The sequence below is a fragment of the Lactuca virosa genome, chromosome 3 (assembly GCF_052849685.1).
Source record: "Lactuca virosa cultivar CGN04683 chromosome 3, Lactuca_virosa_CGN04683_v6, whole genome shotgun sequence".
NCBI lineage: Eukaryota > Viridiplantae > Streptophyta > Magnoliopsida > Asterales > Asteraceae > Lactuca > Lactuca virosa.
Genome location: NC_136428.1, coordinates 345,529,825 through 345,550,601, shown reverse-complemented (window position 1 = coordinate 345,550,601; position 20,777 = coordinate 345,529,825). Strand labels below are relative to the sequence as shown.

Below are 20,777 nucleotides of genomic sequence, written 5' to 3'. Positions count from 1 at the left end.
TTTGATGTTTACAGGATATTACACATTGAAATACATTCAAGATATTAATTAAGTCTTGGATTGATATGAATCCCTGATAAACAAACAGTTTCAGTGTACATTAGTAATGGGTTAGTACATATGATTGAAAGAGATATATGTATTATATACTATTATGTAGCATCAATAGGTTCATCACCTAGTTCATGGAAATACAAAAGTATGGACATAAAGAACGTCAAAAACAGAGTTCATATGCAAAAGATACAACCGTTTTAAGAAAAGGAACAATCAAGTAACATGTCACCACCTGTTATGTGACAAAAAACAAACTTCAAATGAGTTACGAGACGTCTTAAGAAATGAATTTTTATCTACGATCAATTTTCGTATGAACCTCATTCAATTTAGGAATTTATCACGTTCCTAACTTTTTCTACCCGAAAAATACCTTGGGCTATTGAGGATGAGGTTGAACAAAGTATGTTTGCCTTCTTCACTAAGTAATCTTTGGATGATCAGTGGGATCATTTATGAGTTTCGTAATGAAAAGTTGTTTATATATTACGAATAAGGTTTTGATGTAGTATTTGATTCAAGATCTAACTTTTCTGTTTCGCATCATATCGACTCTTTTACGAAATGAAAGTTTGCAACTATAAGCGAATAATACCCGAAAATAACTTTCCAAACGATTCGTTAAGATATCTACGCTATTCTTCAATAACAAGAAATCAAACCATTTTGATTAGGATAATGTCTAGTATTTGATTTTCTAAACGAAAACGTCGCCACCTATTTTCAAAAAGCGTTTTTCGCCTAGACTAGATAAGATCAAAATATTTAGGTTTAATATCGACCATTAGATTGCTTTATTTTTGGACCCTTGGATCGAGAGGAGACTTGCTATAAATAGAAAGCCTCCCCTCCCTAATTTCTTGCACCTTTCTCCCATCTCTCTCCCTCACTCGCCGGATCTCTCTCTCTCTCTCTCTCTCTCACACACACACAAACTCTCGTTGGGCTACCTATGCAAACTGTCTGCCGAAATCCCCTCCTCCACTGGTAACCACCAAGGACGCCTCGTTGGAAAACTGGAAACCTGTTGTCGCCACTCGTTTCCTCTAACCAGCTACCAGAGAGCCTCTGACCTACTATGCCTTACTGTTTCACCACCTCTGATCATCCCTATATCGTAGGACACTGTCGTTTTCCTCCATCAGCCGCCATTGTTGGAGTCTTTTTCCGGCTAATTTTTGGAGCAGTTTCCAATCAGATTCAGGCCAAGCACTATTCATCCAGTCAGTATCACTATTCATCGGGTTGCAAAACTACTATGTTTTGGAAATTTCTAATACTTTTGGTTTCTCAATACACATCAATCTAAGTAAGTTTCACATCCCCATTTTAAATCTTTAACTGTTTTTAGGGGAGAATACACGCATTAAACTTTGTTATTTTTTGTAAGGTTTATAGAAATGCTATTGAAACTTTGTTCAAACAATGAATATGGTAGAATTTTACTAGAATAACTCTGTCCAAATACCAAATACAATAGAAATGTACTTTACAATTTCAAATCATATGATGATTACAGTAATGTGAAACCGTTGATACATTGCCCAGAAACTTGTTCATTTAAAGTTAGGGCCATCAAATTGATTTAATATCAATGAATTCATGTGAAACTATTCATCAACTAAGTATCAAAAACTTATAAAGACCTGTGGTTTATAACTGTTAATTCTTGGGGAGCAAGAGAATTATATATAGATCTATATGGGTTAACACCCCCACATGTGGTTTCTAGCTACAACATTTACGGTTGAGTCACGTCAGGTGATAAGTGTCTGTACTATTTGTGACGTTTGATGAAACGTCAAGAGAGGCATATCATATCGTCAAAATCTCGGTTATAGCACCTCATATTTGAATAAAAAATACATATAGGAAACTACCTATATAGATGCAAGGCATGTCATTTTCTTTTTATTAGAAATTATATTGTAAGATTTCACGATAACAAAGATGCACTTTATATGGATAAGAAATTATCTTTATACATCCCATAATACTTTTTATTCTCAAAAAGTATATATCAAAACTATAACAGTCATACTTTTGTGAGAAAGTACATTTTGATTCAGTTATGCTCATTCCTTATATATATATATATATATATATATATATATATATATATATATATATATATATATATATATATCCATGCTTAATAAAAACCTCTCCTACATGCCACGTGTCAATATTTTACACCACTAACTTGCCACATGTCAGTTCTCCAACATTTTACTAACTGATTTTCCCGCCATTGCTAATTGTTGAAATCGCCAATCATATCCAATAAATCAGCTTTTCAGTTATCAATATTTGATCTTATATCCAAAAATAGGTGAAATCAAAAGCAGCTATACAAAATTCAAACACATCTAATTTGAAAATACCCTTTAAATCATATCCAAATCATCGATGTATTCGATCACATTATCATACAAATCAGCAATTTAGTATTCAAGGCCAATATTTATGATGCAAACTCCACCGTTTTTACTTGTCCCATTCTGTCACCTTCTTCTCCGTTCTCCATCTCAGATCAATGTAGACACCATCGAGTTATAGGGCTTTTATTTGACGAAAAGTTGTTCTGGAACACCAAATGTATGTATTTTATTTGACAGTATAGGGATTTTTTTCTTGAACAGTCGATTAAGAGTAAATTACTTAAAAAGGTTGTTGATTATTTTTAATTTCAATTTTCTCTAACTCGATTGTCGCTCTTAGAAGATAATCCTATTCCGGTAACCTCTCATCTCTCTGTCTCAGTCGATTGTTGCTAACTTTCTCACTTTAGCACTTTAATCTTTTCTTTATGTTTTGTTGTTAATCATCGAATTCACATATCATTGTGTGTGTAAAACATGATGCATGATTTGTGAATGTCTAAAGCTAATACAGCCGGTCATATTCTGGATGTATACATTTAAATTCATTTGTTTGTTTTGAAATTGGAACGCTTTTTGTTTATAAATGACAATATGTAACTGATAATAAGGAGCTGATAGATAATATTGTTAGAATGCATACGAGGTGTTTGACAGAATGCCTTAGTGAAATTTTATTACAAGACTTGAACAATTGTATGTTCCATTCAACCTTTTATGAAAAATTATTTCATAATTCATCTCATGAATCCAATTTTAAAACATACTTTTTGTCTTTATTTGGCTCTTAAGATGTTGGGAAACAATCCATCAAGTAAGCATGGTAAATGATAAACATTGCTATTTTCCTTTCTTTAATGATTAGAGTCAAATTTTAAGGTACCGGATGGAGTTTTTGATTGACTATAATCATCTTTAATCATAGATGGCTTGAAGATGGAATAAGAAATCTTTTGTGTTACAGGTAATATATATTTTCTCTCTTATCATATCTTACAATATATTATTTCTAATTTTATTTTCCATTATATTGTTATAAGATTTTGAAGACGTGTGGAAAGGGGCGAAGTGAGTATATTGTCTAACCACAAAAGATTAAAGGATGGTGTTCAAAAGTTGATGCCACTAGAACTTATGATAATCTTGTCTAATGACCCAAGGATAAAATGAATTATATAATGAAGGTATGAATCTAACAACAAATTAACTTCAGTCCTACGTTCCACAACTCTAACTTCTCTTTGATTAGGGGATGATAATATGACTATTTAGCCCTTATGAACATGGAAAATGTTTAGCATGAAAATAATACCCAGTTTGATTCCTTGTAGAGTCAAGGTTATATTCTTCTAAGAGAAATGTCTTGCTAGAAATATGTTTTTGCAAAACGAAAACCCCAAAATTAATTTTAGATAAATGGATCAAAGACCTTTGATGTTCGAAATAGTAATTTTGCAATTTTAAGGTGAACTATCAAGTTGATCACATGCAATATCTATAAATCCCTAATTACAACCATAATTCATTTTTTATTCAAATTTGAAGTTGTATATTTTAAACTTTTAAGTTTCTCTTTGCCGAATTGATAGCTTTGAATCACATATATATATATATATATATATATATATATATATATATATATATATATATTACATCCACCTTTTCCTCTTTTAATTAGGACCCATTTTCCTTTCTTTTGAGATTGATATTGAAGAACAAAAACACCCGAATCCTTTATTCTCAATGCTTCAATGCTTCCCAACTGCAATCAGAATGCATATACATTCTCCCATCGCAATGCCCAAACATTAAAAGGCATGTACTAATTTCTCCCATTGTTACAATGTTTGTTTATATTTAATAGTTTCTTACATATTTGATTGAGTTGAAGTTTTATGTAACTGATTTAGGTTACATCTGAAGACACGCCATACACATCAACAACAAGTTTTGAGGACATGTATATTCTCAAGGCTTCTTTTACATCATCAACATCATACTCCATTCAAATTATTGAGATTTTAGATTAGCTATCTGACTTTGTTTCCAACCATTCTATCTTAAACATGGCCAATGATTTGTTTCATATTTCATTTGGATGAAGATTAGAGATAATAGTTGAACATAATCATACATCACATGATTTTATTTTTCTTTCTTTAACTGCTGGCTTTTAGGATGAAGGACGCGTCGATTGAAGCAAAGATGGTACTCCCTACGTACCTCTGTTTGAAGGGCAAGCTAGAATGAGGCATTAAAGAAGATAAGTTCTTGGATTTAAAGGCTAGTCCTACTTAATGGACATTTTTAAACTTCCGGTGTTTAATTTGATTTTAATGCTGAAAATGAACATTTTTGTACAAAAGATTGGAGGGAAGCACAAGTTATTTATAATTTTTACCCAATTTGTTGTTTCTATGCTTTGATTTCATGTTTATGAAGAATGACTAGATTTTGATCAACGTTTAATGAGTGCCAATGGGTAACAAAATGTGATTTACGGTGTATAGTCTTAATCAGTTGAATTGTTTGTTTTATTAATATAGTGGTTGGTTGAAGTAAATATAGGTAAGAAGTGTGCGCGAAAGCTTAGTCCTAATATTCGAACACATTTGATTGAGTTAATTTTTATTGTCCCATGTAGACATTTATCTTTCAAAAATCTAAGTTTGTATATTTGTTTAGTTATGCCCATACAAGTCCAACTGACAACTTTTTTTTTATTTTGTTTTAATTTGTATTGGTTTTCTTAAATTTCTATATTTACTATTTTAAACATTAATTAAATTTTATTACTTTGAACTAAATTCAATAAATAAAATGATTTATTTTGCTTTCCAACATCTATAACAAAATCCATAATAAAGAAAATTATAATATATATAACTAATAAATGTAGATACTAAATAACGATCGATAATTTTTTTTTTGTGAGAATACAAAGATCTTATTTAAAAATTTGTAATTAACAACGATCATTTAATTTAATGATGGAAGTTGTTTAAAATTGTTGAGAATTTGTATTGAATGACATTAGTTTATCTTATTTTATTTAAATTGTGTTTAAAAACTGATATTGGTTTGAAGTTATGCATAAAGGTACAGAAAGAGACCGACGCCTCGGCAAGTTATGCATAAAGGTAGTTAACATGAGAAAATATGACACTTATTTGATATATATATATATATATATATATATATATATATATATATATATATATATATATATATATATCATCTTTATCTTTATATACTTATAAAGGAAGCATTTTTCCTTTCACCACATTCATTTGAAACTCCCATGATGCATTTTACTCAAACCATATTCATTTGAAACCTCTTATTTTAATGAATACCACTCAAAAGTCTCTTAATAATGATTAACCATTCAAAGGTTTTATAACTTATATAATATGTTCAATAAGAAATAAATGGATAGTCTACTATAAAAGACCAATCTCTTTGAGTAAACACACAAATACAAATCACATACAAAATTCACAAAGAAAACAAGTCTAAATGTTTTTGTGTTGGTTTGAGGGCTTTGAACCATTTTTCGAGCCATGTTATTATGTTAAAGTTTTTAATTTGTAAGTTTATTATATACTAATTCTTTATTTTATTTTATTTTTCTTGGTTTAAGTATTATTTTAAGACAATCATTGTATGTTGCGGTTGAAATTTTAATGTAAATTAGATTACATTCATGTTATCGATCATATGTTATGGAATGTGATATAGATAATATTTAATTAAATATTGTACATATGTTTGTATGGTTGTGTTGCTTCAAAGCAATAATTAATTAAAAATTATGCATATGTCATATTATCCATATTATCCATGTAAGTCTCTTTTAAAATGCAAATTTTCTATCTTATCACTTTATATTTTAGTATATGTTTAACATTTTAAGTATAATAATAAGTGTTTTTTAAAAGTTTTCTTTCACTTATTAATAATAATAAGTGGTTTTAAAATTAATGAACAATAGTTATAAATAATAAAATCAAATTATAAAAATCATGGATATGTGATATTATCCATGCAAGTCTCTTTTGAAATGGAAATTGTTAATCTTATCACTTTATTATTTAGTAAGAATAATAATATTAAGGTTTCTTAAAAGTCGTCTTTAACTTATTAATAATAATAAGTGGTTTAAAATTAATGAACAATAACTTTAAATGATAATATCATCAGATTATAAGTTACATAATGTTAGCTACAAATCAGTTGTATTTTAAATGAACATCATTAATGAAATTAGAAAATAATTGCATAAGTAAAAAGTTAAATTAATCAATCATAAAAATTGTTAAAAATAATACTAAATAGATAATTATATTTAATTCTATTAATGAGGAAGGTGGTTGATGTCAATGAATATTATTGTTCAAAATAGTTGAGGTTATATATATATGTAACGACCAGAAAATTCAAACCAATTTTTTTCATTTTAATATTCATAAAATATATGTCTCAACATTAAATCTAAAAAAAAAACATTCCATCAAGTTTTCAAAACAATTGTTCAATTCCAGGATCCACAAATACAACTCCGAATCAAAAGTGTGTGTACAATCACGCTGGTGCCTTCCCGCGATCCTCTGAGGTACCTGAAACACATAACACATAACACGGTAAGCACAAATGCTTAGTGAGTTCCCCAAAATACCACATACGACAATTTAGCCACTTGAGGCTATGATCCGTAAGACCCTCCGGTTTATGTGTCTCAGCGGGGCCCTCCAGTCCCGTAGCTTGTTGGACCCTCTGGTCCGGTCTAGCTCGTTGGACCCTCTGGTCTCGTCTGATAGAGGACCCTATGGCCTCATAGTTCGTTGGACCCTCCGGTCCGGTCTAAGTAACAAATCATATAGCATACAAGACATATCACACAAACATGCATAACTCAAGCAAGCACATATCACACATAGTTACCACTCTAGGTAAAGTATAGTGAGAAGACTCACCTCGCAAGATAGCTAGTAAAATCTGGTGCTCGAACTCCCCGATCTAGCCTCCGTCTATCACAAATATAATATTTCTAATCAATTCACTACTTACATCCTCAACCCTAGAAAATGGATGGAAGACCATTCTACCCCTTCTTGTCCTTTCTTAATCAGTTTGACCAAACCGTAAGGTCAACTGAAGTCAACTTTAGTCAACAGTCCAATTTTTTACCAGACTCGCCGAGTGCACTCGCGAGACTCGGCGAGTCCATGCGTATCCTCTGAATCCTCCTAATGGTCTCACTCGACTCGTCGAGTTATCCTCCCAACTCGACGGATTACCACTGAGTCACGAATCGCGGGGCAACCCGATCCCACTCGTCGAGTCATCTCCTAGACTCGGCGAGTCGTCTCCATTGCATTACTCATATAATCTCCTGAGGTCAGATCTGAATCTCTAACTTATAGATCTGGCCTTCTAGCACCCAAAAGTCACGTAAAGGTCTGAACTTGAGGCTCATGCATGGTGTATTTTGCTCTATACACCATTATGACTCCATTGAAGCTTCATAGCCTCAAGGCTCCAAAGTTACTCATTCATCGCTACTTACTTTCTGGTTCTCTGGACCTCACAAGGTCCAGATCTACAAAATAACTCGAAAAAGGGTTTGGATGCACCCAAAACCCCATCCATATGGTGATACAAGCCCTAACTTAACAACCAAAGGAAATCTATTCAAGCACAAGGGAAACAAGAGCTTGTACCAGATCTGAAGCTTGAAATGAAGATGAAACTGAACCACCAACTCTCCTCTGATATCCTTGCAACACCCTTGACCTTCTTCCTCAAAGAAATGACCTCCAATTAGCCTTTTTGTAACATCCCAAAAATACCAACTAAAAATTTCATTTTTAAATTAGGTTAATACATAAAACATCGTTACAAAACGTTCATAACAAAATATTCAGAGTACATCCCAGAAAAACCACAGTGCGGAAAACATGAGAGTGTGTGATATGCCGCTACCGCGCCGGCTCCTTTCCCCTAGCTGAAGAGGTACCTGAAAACAAAACTATAAAACGTAAGCACGAAGCTTAGTGAGTCCCCCCCCCATAATGCCACATACCATGCAATCATATAATGAGTAACTAAGGGATACGGGCCTCGCCCACACCCATAGAGATACGGGCCTCGCCCACACTCTGCTATCCATGGAGATACGGGCCTCGCCCACACTACGCTACTAAGCCATAACATACAAGTATCACACAGACAACAAGTATAAGCAATTCTATCATACTGGCATATAACACAATCAAACTCAGCTATGAGATACGGGCTCCGCCCACACTCTGATACTAACATATCGTCTATACGGGCCGGCCTTGGTGCCTTAGACCCGTCCCTACTGGAAGGAAACTCACCTCGAGAGTAGCTGCCGAAAACCTGCTCAGACTACGCCTGGCTGCCGCACCGGTAATCCCTCCGGCTATAAATCCGTAAACATGGATTAGGTACTCATAAATACCCCTAAGGTCAAATGACCGGTCAAAGTCAACTCCTTGGTCAAAGTCAACCTTCTGATTGACTGGACTCGCCGAGTCCATATGGCGACTCGCCGAGTCCTTCTATGTCTAGCCCGACTCTGACTCATCGGGTCCCTGTTCCCACTCACTGAGTCAGCCTGACTCGCTAGACGGGGACAACTAACAAACCTGCGACTGGACTCGCCGAGTCCAAGGGGTGACTCGCCGAGTCCGACGAACAGATCTCACAAATCGCTCCAATCTTCCATCAGAACATCAACCTTGGAGATTTGGAGATTCTGGGACTATAGCTACACGTTAAATTGCTAATTCCACGTGCGACTACGGAGGGTTGGACCTCCTACAGTTAAACCCTTCTTATCCTAGTGACTGATCATATGACTCGCCGAGTTGGAAGAACAACTCACCGAGTTCAAGGCTATATTCAAGGGACTCGCCGAGTTTGAAGAACGACTCGCCGAGTACCAGGCAATCTTTATAGGACTCGCCGAGTTGTTTATCCAACTCGCCGAGTCTAAGGCCATCTTCTTGGAACTCGCCGAGTGCACTTTGGCACTCGCCGAGTACCCTTCGACTCTTCACCCATTCTGGCCAAAACTGAGACATGCAATGGTTCCAAACCATAAATCTAAGCTCCTAGGGTATAAACACACGGAGTTTGGGAGGTTTAAGGTCTTGAAATCCACATATAAGGGACAAAAAGGGAATCTATTATACTAAAGATTAAGAAGGAGCTTTCTTACCTGGTTAGGAGCTTCTCCCAGGGTAGATTTCGGATCTACCACACTTCCTTGCACCCTCCAACTTCCTCCTTCTTCTCTTAAGCTTCAAACTTCCTTCACCAAGCCAAAATCACTCTCAAGGATCAAAATGGGCTAGGGTTTCGCTCTCCAGTTCTTCTGGAAGAGAATGGGACGAAATGGGTGGTTTAGAATGGGTAAAATAGGGTGCAATGTCTGAAAATAGAGTTTCATCCAGACAGGTGGACTCGCCGAGTCCATGCATCGACTCGCCGAGTTCACCGCTCAAATCCCGTGTCCACCCTGCTGCTACTCGGCGAGTCGGGACGCAGACTCGCCGAGTTCGTGGCAAAAATAAGATAAAAACTTAAATAAAATCATACCATGAACCTGGTGTTACAAATCTCCCCCACTTATTTTAGAATTCGTCCTCGAAGTCTGCCGCTCCCTTTCGGAACAGCTCCGGATAATGCTCCGTCATCTCATCTACGGGCTCCCAAGTCCATTCCGAGCCCTTCCGATGCTGCCATTGCACCTTCACCAGCTCCACCCTTTTGTTCCTCAGTTCCTTCGACTTCCGGTCTAGGATAGCCACAGGCCGCTCGATATAATTCAGGTTGTCATCAACCTGGATGTCCTCCAAAGGTACCACTAGTGAATCGTCGACCAGGCACTTCCGCAGCTGGGAGACGTGGAAAGTGCTTTGGATCTGACTGAGTTCGGCTGGCAGGTCCAGCCGATATGCCACCTTGCCCACTCGGGCTGCAACCCTAAACGGTCCAATATACCTGGGACCCAACTTGCCCCGTTTCCTGAATCGGATGACGCCCTTCCACGGTGACACTTTCAGTAGAACCATATCTCCCACCTGGAACTCCAAGTCTGATCGGCGCATATCGGCATAACTCTTCTGCCGACTCTGAGCAGTCTGAAGCCTGCTCCGGACCTGCTGAATCTTCTCTGTCGTCTTGAGCACTACTTCGGTGCTCCCCATGACTCTCTGTCCAACCTCGCCCCAACATATCGGGGTCCTGCACTTCCTCCCGTACAACATCTCGAAGGGAGGACAGTCAATACTCGCGTGATAGCTGTTATTGTATGAAAACTCGGCTAAAGAAAGATAGGTATCCCAGCTACCACCGAAGTCTAAAACACACGCCCGCAGCATGTCCTCCAGAGTCTGGATGGTCCGCTCGCTCTGGCCATCCGTCTGCGGGTGAAAGGCTGTACTAAAATGCCGACGAGTACCCAGCTCGTCATGAAACTTCTTCCAGAACCTGGAAGTGAACCGCACATCCCTATCCGAAATCACTGAAACTGGCACCCCGTGCCGTGCCACCACCTCTCTGATGTAGATATCGGCCAATTTCTCGGCCGAGATGCTCTCCTGAATCGGGATAAAGTGGGTGCTCTTGGTCAATCGATCGACGATGACCCATATCGAATCCACTCCCCGGGCGGTCCTGGGAAGCTTGGTGATGAAATCCATCGTGATGTCTTCCCATTTCCACAGCGGGATATCCAACGGCTGCATCTTGCCGTGTGGTCTCTGGTGTTCGGCCTTGACCTTCCTGCAGGTCAGGCACCGCTCAACGTACCATGCTACATCCCGCTTCATGCAGGGCCACCAATAGTCCAGACGAAGATCCCTATACATCTTCGTTGCCCCTGGATGAATAGAGAATCGGGATTTGTGCGCCTCCTCCATCAGAACCTGGCGCACGCCTCCGAGATATGGAACCCACACCCTGCGGTGTAATGTCAATAATCCTCTGCTGTCATGGTCGAAGGAGGAAACCTATCCCACAATCCGCTCACTCTTCCGATGTTCCTCCTTTATAGCCTCCTGCTGAGCCTCCCGAACCCGCTCCAAAAGAGGAGTCACCACTGTCATCCGCATGCAAATATCCCTGATCGGCGCCGCCTTGCGGCTAAGCGCATCGGCCACCACGTTGGCCTTCCCCAGGTGATAAAGGCTTTCACAATCATAATCCTTTACCACATCAAGCCACCGACGCTGCCTCATATTCAGATTTGGCTGGTCCATGAGGTACCTCAAACTCTTGTGGTCCATGTAAATCGTACAGCGAACCCAATAGAGGTAATGACGCCAAATCTTGAGGGCGAACACAACAGCCCCCAACTCCAAATCATGCGTCGGGTAGTTCGCCTCGTGAGGCTTCAGCTGCCTCGACGCGTAGGCGATGACATGCCCTCTCTGCATCAATACCGCGCCCAAACTTGAGATGGACGCATCGCAGTATACAACAAAATCCTCCATACCCTCTGGCAAGGCTAAGATTGGCGCCTCGCACAATCTCTGTCTTAGTGTCTCGAATGCTGCCTGCTGCTCAGGCCCCCAACGAAAGACCACATCCTTCCTCGTTAACCTGGTCAGGGGTAATGCTATCTTGGAGAAATCCTGAATGAATCTCCGATAGTAGCCAGCTAATCCTAGGAAACTCCGAATCTCAGATGGAGACTTCGGAACCTCCCATCTCATCACGGCCTCCACCTTGGCCGGATCCACCGAAATACCGTTCTGGTTGACAAGGTGCCCAAGAAACTGCACCTCGCGCAACCAGAACTCACACTTGGAGAACTTAGCATACAAGTTCTCCCTTCTCAAGGTCTCCAAAACCTCCCGCAAATGCTCCTCATGCTGCTCTCGCGTCTTGGAGTAAACCAAGATATCATCAATAAATACTATCACCGACCGGTCTAACATCGGTCTACACACGCGGTTCATGAGGTCCATGAACGCGGCAGGAGCATTGGTGAGCCCGAAAGGCATCACCACGAACTCATAGTGGCCATAACGTGTCCGAAATGCCGTCTTCTGCACATCCTCCTCTCTGACCCTCACCTGGTGATACCCTGAACGCAAGTCTATCTTGGAGAACCAAGATGCTCCCTGAAGCTGGTCAAAGAGGTCGTCAATCCTCGGGAGTGGGTAGCGGTTCTTCACCGTTACCTTATTCAGCTCCCTATAATCGATACACATCCGATGCGACCCGTCCTTCTTCTTCACAAACAGAATCGGGGCTCCCCAGGGTGAACTGCTCAGTCTAATGAAACCCTTGTCTAACAGCTCCTGAAGCTGTGTAGACAACTCCTGCATCTCAGGAGGAGCCAACCGATACGGTGCCTTGGCTATTGGAGCCGCACCAGGGACTAGGTCGATCCTGAACTCCACCTGTCGCTCTGGAGGTATCCCAGGCAGCTCCTCGGGGAATACATCCGCGAACTCTCGTACTACGGGCACATCGCCCACCGTCGCCTTACCCGCCTCCCAGGTGTCCATGACATATGCGACATATCTTGTGCAACCCTGCTGAAGGTAACGCCTTGCCCTCGCTGCCGAACAGAAGGCTGGCCCTCGCTGTGATCTCTCACCCTGAATTACTAACTCTCCCCCACTTGGGGCTTTGACTCGTACTAACTGTTGCGCGCAATCTATCACTGCCCCATTGGGACTCAGCCAATCCATACCAATAATGACCTTGTTTCCATGCAATGGAATGGGAACTAGGTCAACCAAATACCGCTCTTCGAACAACCTTAACACACAATCTCGGAAGACTTCTGATGCTCGCACCGACCGGTCGTCCGCAATCTCGACCTCTAAAGGGCAATCCAATATGCCCGAGGACTCAGGAAACTTCTTGCTAAGTGCAAGAGAAACAAAGGATCGGGTAGCCCCCGAATCAAACAACACCTGGACTGGAATACCGTTCACATGGAACGATCCTAAACGTATATACACAGAGCACATATCAATATCATAAATCTCATATAAATAGGTCAGAGGGAAAGAATCATACCCGTCACCACATCGGGTGCAGCGCGTGCCTCCTCGGCTGTCAGCTGAAATGCCCGGCTCCTCACCACCGGAGCCTCTGCCTTGCCCTGCCGGCCATCTGTAATCCGCAGGGTCACTGGAGCTGGCGCCTGTACTGGCGCTGCTGCTGTCAACTGGGGGCAGTTGGCCCTCTTGTGGCCCCTCTGGTTGCAGTGGAAACACAGCAACTCAGATGTCTGAATAACCGGAGCAGGGGCAGTACAATCCCTGCTGAAGTGTCCCGTCTTGCCGCACCTGTAGCAGCCTGTCGATCCTAATCTACACGCTCCCTCGTGCGACCTGCCGCACTTCCTACAGCGGCCCGGTCCTGAATGGCCTTTCGGCCTACCATCTGATCCCTTGGGCTTCTTTCCCGAAGCCCCTATCGTCTGTCCCTCCTCTGCCTTCCTCTTCCGGATGTGCTCCAGATCTATCTCCCTCTCCCTCGCCCTAGCAATCATAGAATCCAGGGTAGGGCAAGCTGAAAAACTGACATGCTCCCGAATGTCGGCTCGCAGCATGTCATGGTAGCGGGTCCTCCTCATATCCTCATCACCTGCATACTGGGGCACCAGTAATGCCCTCTCCCGGAACTTGGCAGTGATCTCCGCCACTGTCTCTGTCGTCTGCCTCATATCCAAGAACTCCCGTGCCAACTGCTGGAGCTCCACCGCAGGCGCGAACTTCGCCCTGAATCGTGTCACGAAGTCCGGCCATGTCATAGCCTCAATGGCCGCGGCTCCCAAAGAGTCACAAACCGACTCCCACCAATCTCTAGCTCTGTCACGTAGACACCCTGCTGCAAATCGTACCTTCGACCCCTCGGGGCAGAAGCTGATCAGCTGTGCAGACTCAAGGTCTGCAATCCATCGTCTGGCAGCAATGGGGTCCTTTGCCCCATGGAAATCTGATGCACCACTGCCCCTGAAGTCCTTAAAGGACAGTGTGCGTGGTCCTGACTGGCTAGCCGCCATATCACTCCTGAACGCCCTGAGACGATCCTCCATCAACTCTACAATACCCTCCCTGATCGACCCGAAGATGATGGGAGTCGACTCAAGGATGCCCCTGGTAATCTCTGACGCAATGAACTCACGTAGACCCTCATCAACTGGTTCGGACCCTGAAACCGAACCTGATCCTGATCCTGAGCCTCCCGCTCCCTGTCGTGTGGTCACCATGCTGCAAAACATAGCATAACCACCATCATACTATATTCCACTAACGAGGCTCACATTCATATCACAAGTCCCCGGTCTCATTTAGGCCCTTTTTGAATCGAGTACGGATCCTCCGCTTTCAGTAGTACGGGCCCATACTACCTTCCACGTCTATCCGTACTTTCCTCAAGAATTGCCTCAACTCAACCAAGTCCTTTCTACTAATACTGCGGTTCTCGTGCTACTCTCGCCCTAGGCTTGCCCTAAGTAATCACCATCCCACTCTCTGCCATCAACTGCACAAGAAGTCCCTGCTTTCTTTCCCTAACTAGCTCGCGAATACTATTACATATTACTCAGACTAGATAATTCTTCGAATGAGAGGTCCTACCCTACAACGGTTGGACTCAAACAAGAGCTGCGAAATAGGGCTAGACCCAACCTTCTGAAATTATTTAATCCTTGCAATATGTAACTTAGCATATTCGTTCACTAGTTAGTGAAAGACGACTAGAACTCCTAATAGCACAAAGCAAGCAGCATTCGGGCATTGAGTACGCATAATCGAGTATATACTACTCTGGCTATCATACTGACTGATCTGTACTAGCATGCAATTCTCAAAAAGCCGAAACACATAAAGCAGGCACATAAGGCATCATTCCTAGATCCTTAGTCCTATTCTAGCATGCTGTTCTACTGAAACTGAAACTGATAATCATAACGTAAACTTGTATGGGTACTTTGGGGAAAACTTACTTGAGCTCGGCCGGTCGCGCACATCACACACCTTTTTCTTTTTAGAAACCCCTTTTACTTAGTCTTTAGAAAATCATTTTTTTATAAAGATCTTTTAATCCCTCGATTTGAGTCCAGACACCCCCGAAGGTGTGTCCGAATCCCTCAAACCAGGGCTCTGATACCAACTTGTAACATCCCAAAAATACCAACTAAAAATTTCATTTTTAAATTAGGTTAATACATAAAACATTGTTATAAAACGTTCATAACAAAATATTCAGAGTACATCCCAGAAAATCCACAGTGCGGAAAACATGAGAGTGTGTGATATGCCGCTACCGCGCCGGCTATTTTCCCCTAGCTGAAGAGGTACCTGAAAACAAAACTATAAAACGTAAGCACGAAGCTTAGTGAGTCCCCCCCATAATGCCACATACCATGCAATCATATAATGAGTAACTAAGGGATACAGGCCTCGCCCACACCCATAGAGATACGGGCCTCGCCCACACTCTGCTATCCATGGAGATACGAGCCTCGCCCACACTCCGCTACTAAGCCATAACATACAAGTATCACACAGACAACAAGTATAAGCAATTCTATCATACTGGCATATAACACAATCAAACTCAGCTATGAGATACTGGCTCCGCCCACACTCTGATACTAACATATCGTCTATACGGGCCGGCCTTGGTGCCTTAGACCCGTCCCTACTGGAAGGAAACTCACCTCGAGAGTAGCTGCCGAAAACCTGCTCAGACTACGCCTGGCTGCCGCACCGGTAATCCCTCCGGCTATAAATCCGTAAACATGGATTAGGTACTCATAAATACCCCTAAGGTCAAATGACCGGTCAAAGTCAACTCCTTGGTCAAAGTCAACCTTCTGATTGACTGGACTCGCCGAGTCCATATGGCGACTCGCCGAGTCCTTCTATGTCTAGCCCGACTCTGACTCATCGGGTCCCTGTTCCCACTCACTGAGTCAGCCTGACTCGCTAGATGGGGACAACTAACAAACCCGCGACTGGACTCGCCGAGTCCGACGAACAGATCTCACAAATCGCTCCAATCTTCCATCAGAACATCAACCTTGGAGATTTGGAGATTCTGGGACTATAGCTACACGTTAAATTGCTAATTCCACGTGCGACTACGGAGGGTTGGACCTCCTACAGTTAAACCCTTCTTATCCTAGTGACTGATCATATGACTCGCCGAGTTGGAAGAACAACTCACCGAGTTCAAGGCTATATTCAAGGGACTCGCCGAGTTTGAAGAACGACTCGCCGAGTACCAGGCAATCTTTATAGGACTCGCCGAGTTGTTTATCCAACTCGCCGAGTCTAAGGCCATCTTCTTGGAACTCGCCGAGTGCACTTTGGCACTCGCCGAGTACCCTTCGACTCTTCACCCATTCTGGCCAAAACTGAGACATGCAATGGTTCCAAACCATAAATCTAAGCTCCTAGGGTATAAACACACGGAGTTTGGGAGGTTTAAGGTCTTGAAATCCACATATAAGGGACAAAAAGGGAATCTATTATACTAAAGATTAAGAAGGAGCTTTCTTACCTGGTTAGGAGCTTCTCCCAGGGTAGATTTCGGATCTACCACACTTCCTTGCACCCTCCAACTTCCTCCTTCTTCTCTTAAGCTTCAAACTTCCTTCACCAAGCCAAAATCACTCTCAAGGATCAAAATGGGCTAGGGTTTCGCTCTCCAGTTCTTCTGGAAGAGAATGGGACGAAATGGGTGTTTTAGAATGGGTAAAATAGGGTGCAATGTCTGAAAATAGAGTTTCATCCAGACAGGTGGACTCGCCGAGTCCATGCATCGACTCGCCGAGTTCACCGCTCAAATCCCGTGTCCACCCTGCTGCTACTCGGCGAGTCGGGACGCAGACTCGCCGAGTTCGTGGCAAAAATAAGATAAAAACGTAAATAAAATCATACCATGAACCTGGTGTTACACTTTTTCCTCTCAAGCTCACAAATAACTCTAGTGTTTCTCTCAAGGGACGAAGACACTGATGGGAAGGGGCCAAGGAGGCTATAAGTGCCTTTAAATAGGCCCAAGCCCGAAAGAATTAGGGTTTCTGTCAACAGCGCTGACTCGGCGAGTCAGCTTGCCGACTCGTCGAGTCCATTCGTTTTCCACGTCACCAAGTTGAGATCCTACTCGACGAGTTGAGGCACCAACTCGTCGAGTCACTCCTCATAACTTCGAAAATAATACTCATTTTATCATACCTGGAAATCCGGATGTTACAATTCTCTCCCACTAGGATCAGACTTCGCCCCCGAAGTCATGCTCCTTAAATAGCTTTGGATGCTGCTCTCGCATCTCGGACTCCGGTTCCCAAGTCATCTCGGACCTTCTTCGATGTTGCCACTGAACCAGAACCAAGGGTATTTCTTTGTTCCTCAAAGTCTTCACCTTGCGATCCATAATCGCGATCAGTCTCTCAATATAATTCAGGCCAGCATCCACTTGAATATCCTCTAGTGGAACCACTGCCGCCTCATCGGCCACACACTTCCTCAACTGTGACACATGAAAGGTGTCATGAATCTAACTCAACTCCTCGGGTAGCTCTAAACGATAAGCTACCTTACCCACTCTAGCGGTCACTCTGAAGGGACCAATGTATCGGGGTCCTAGCTTGCCCCTCTTTCTGAACCGAATCACCCCCTTCCACGGGGATACCTTCAGGAGAACAAAATCCCCGACCTGGAACTCAAGCTCGGACCGCCGCCTGTCCGCATAACTCTTCTGGCGGCTCTGGCCCGTCAGTAACCTCTGTCTGACTTGCTGAATCTGCTCGGTCGTCTTCAGCACTATTTCCGTGCTGCCCATCACCCAATGTCCCACCTCTCCCCAGCAAATAGGGGTTCGACACCTCCTCCCATATAGAAGTTTGAAGGGTGGCATACCAATACTCGAATGATGGCTGTTGTTGTAAGAAAACTCAGCGAAGGGTAGGTATGTGTCCCAACTCCCATCGAAGTCCATAACGCATGCCCGAAGCATGTCCTCGAGCGTCTGAATCGTCCGCTCACTCTGTCCGTCTGTCTGTGGGTGGTATGCGGTACTAAAATGCAATCGCGTTCCCAACTCTTCATGGAACTTCTTCCAGAATCTGGAAGTAAAACGCACATCCCGATCCGACACTATGGACGTCGGCACTCAATGCCGAGCTACCACCTCTCGCACATAAATCTCTACCAGCCTCTCAGCAGAAGAGCTCTCACTAATAGCAAGGAAGTGAGCTCTCTTCGTCAATCGGTCCACAATCACCCAGATTGCGTCAACTCCACGCGCCGTTCTCGGTAATTTGGTGATAAAGTCCATCGAGATCTGCTCCCACTTCCACTGGGGAATCTCCAAAGGCTGCAATGGACCATGTGGACGCTGGTGCCCTGCCTTGACCGGGCGGCAGGTCAAGCACCTCTCGACCACCCAAGCAACATCCCTCTTCATACAGGGCCACCAATAGTCTCTCTTCAGATCCAAATACATCTTAGTGGCCCCGGGATGGATCGAAAATCTCGACCTATGCGCTTCCTCCATCAGATTCCTACGAGCTCCGCCCGTATAAGGTACCCAAATCCGACCTTGAAAGGTCATAAGTCCCCGACTATCCTTCACAAACTCGGATACTTGCCCAATTACCCGCTCCCTCTTGCGGTTCTCCGGTCTCACGGCCTCCGCCTGGGCCTCTCGAATGATGTCCAGCACCGGAGTCATCACTGTCATCCTCATACATATATCCCGAATCGGGGCACTCTCCGCCTTGCGACTCAGGGCATCGGCTACCACGTTAGCCTTGCCCGAGTGATACAGGATCTCACAGTCATAATCTTTTACCACGTCCAACCACCTCCTCTGGCGCATATTCAGGTTGGGCTGATCCATCAGATACTTCAAGCTCTTGTGGTCCGTGTATATGGTACACCGAACCCCGTACAAGTAATGGTGCCAGATCTTGAGGGCGAACACCACTGCCCCCAACTCTAAATCGTGGGTGGGGTACCTCGTCTCATGAGGCTTTAGCTGCCTCGATGCATATGCTATCACGTGCCCTCTCTGCATAAGCACTGAACCTAACCCAAATATAGATGCATCGCAGTAAACCACGAAGTCCTCCATTCCATCAGGAAGAGCTAACACTGGAGCTTCACATAATCTCTGGCGAAGAGTCTCAAACGAGATCTGCTGCTCGGGACCCCAGACAAAAGCAACGTCCTTCCGGGTTAACTTGGTGAGAGGAACAACAATCTTGGAGAAATCTCTGATAAACCTCCGGTAGTAGCCGGCCAACCCCAGAAAACTCCTGATCTCGGTGGGGGATCTCGGCACCTCCCAACTCATAACCGCCTCAATCTTGGCCGGGTCGACCAAAACCCCATTCTGATTAACGAGGTGTCCCAAGAACTGGACCTCTCGTAACCAGAAATCACACTTGGAGAATTTGGCATAAAGCCTCTCCGATCTCAATACTCCGAGGACCTCTTTCAAATTCTCATCATGATGTTCTCTAGATCTCGAATATACCAAAATATCGTCGATGAACACGATCACCGAACGATCCAACATAGGCCTGCATACCCGGTTCATGAGATCCATGAACGCTCCTGGTGCATTGGTGAGCCCGAAAGGCATCACCACGAACTTGTAATGCCGGTAATGAGTTCTCAAGGCTGTCTTCTGAATATCCTCCTCACGAACCCTCATCTGATGATAACCAGACCTCAAATCAATCTTGGAAAACCAAGATGCACCCTGCAACTGATCGAATAGATCGTCGATCCTCGGGAGTGGATAATGGTTCTTGACCGTCAACTTATTCAACTCCCGGTAATCAATGCACATCCGGTGTGAACCATCCTTTTTCTTGACAAAAAGGATCGGTGGACCCCACGACGAGCTACTCGGCCGGATAAATCCCTTTCCCAACAACTCCTGGAGCTGCGAGAATAACTCCTGCATCTCTGGCGGCGCAAGGCGATAGGGGGCCTTGGCGATAGGTGCCGCCCCCGGAAGCAAATCAATACGAAACTTCACTTGCCTCTCGGGAGGCACACCTGGTAATTCCTCGGGGAAAACGTCCGGAAACTCACCCACTACCGGAACCTCAACGACAGAGCTCGGTCTCTCCATAACATCCCGCATATCCGCCACATACGCTAGAAAACCCAGACAACCCTGCTGTAAGCTCTGCCTCGCTCGAGCAGCCGAACAAAAAGCTGACCCAGATCGGGTACCCTCGCCGTATACTATGAGAACTCCCCCACTAGGGTTTCAGATGGTCACCAGCTGACGCTCACAGTCGATCATAGCTCC

General features: G+C 43.0%; 1 long non-coding RNA gene across 1 annotated transcript; it reads left to right on the top strand.

Moving 5' to 3' along the window:
* Positions 1 to 2,910: 2,910 nt before the first annotated feature.
* LOC145163117 (uncharacterized) lies at positions 2,911 to 4,805 on the top strand. Its single transcript, XR_013739571.1, has 4 exons — positions 2,911 to 3,402; positions 3,479 to 3,622; positions 4,117 to 4,253; positions 4,349 to 4,805. It is a non-coding gene; the product is annotated as an uncharacterized LOC145163117 (long non-coding RNA).
* Positions 4,806 to 20,777: the final 15,972 nt, after the last annotated feature.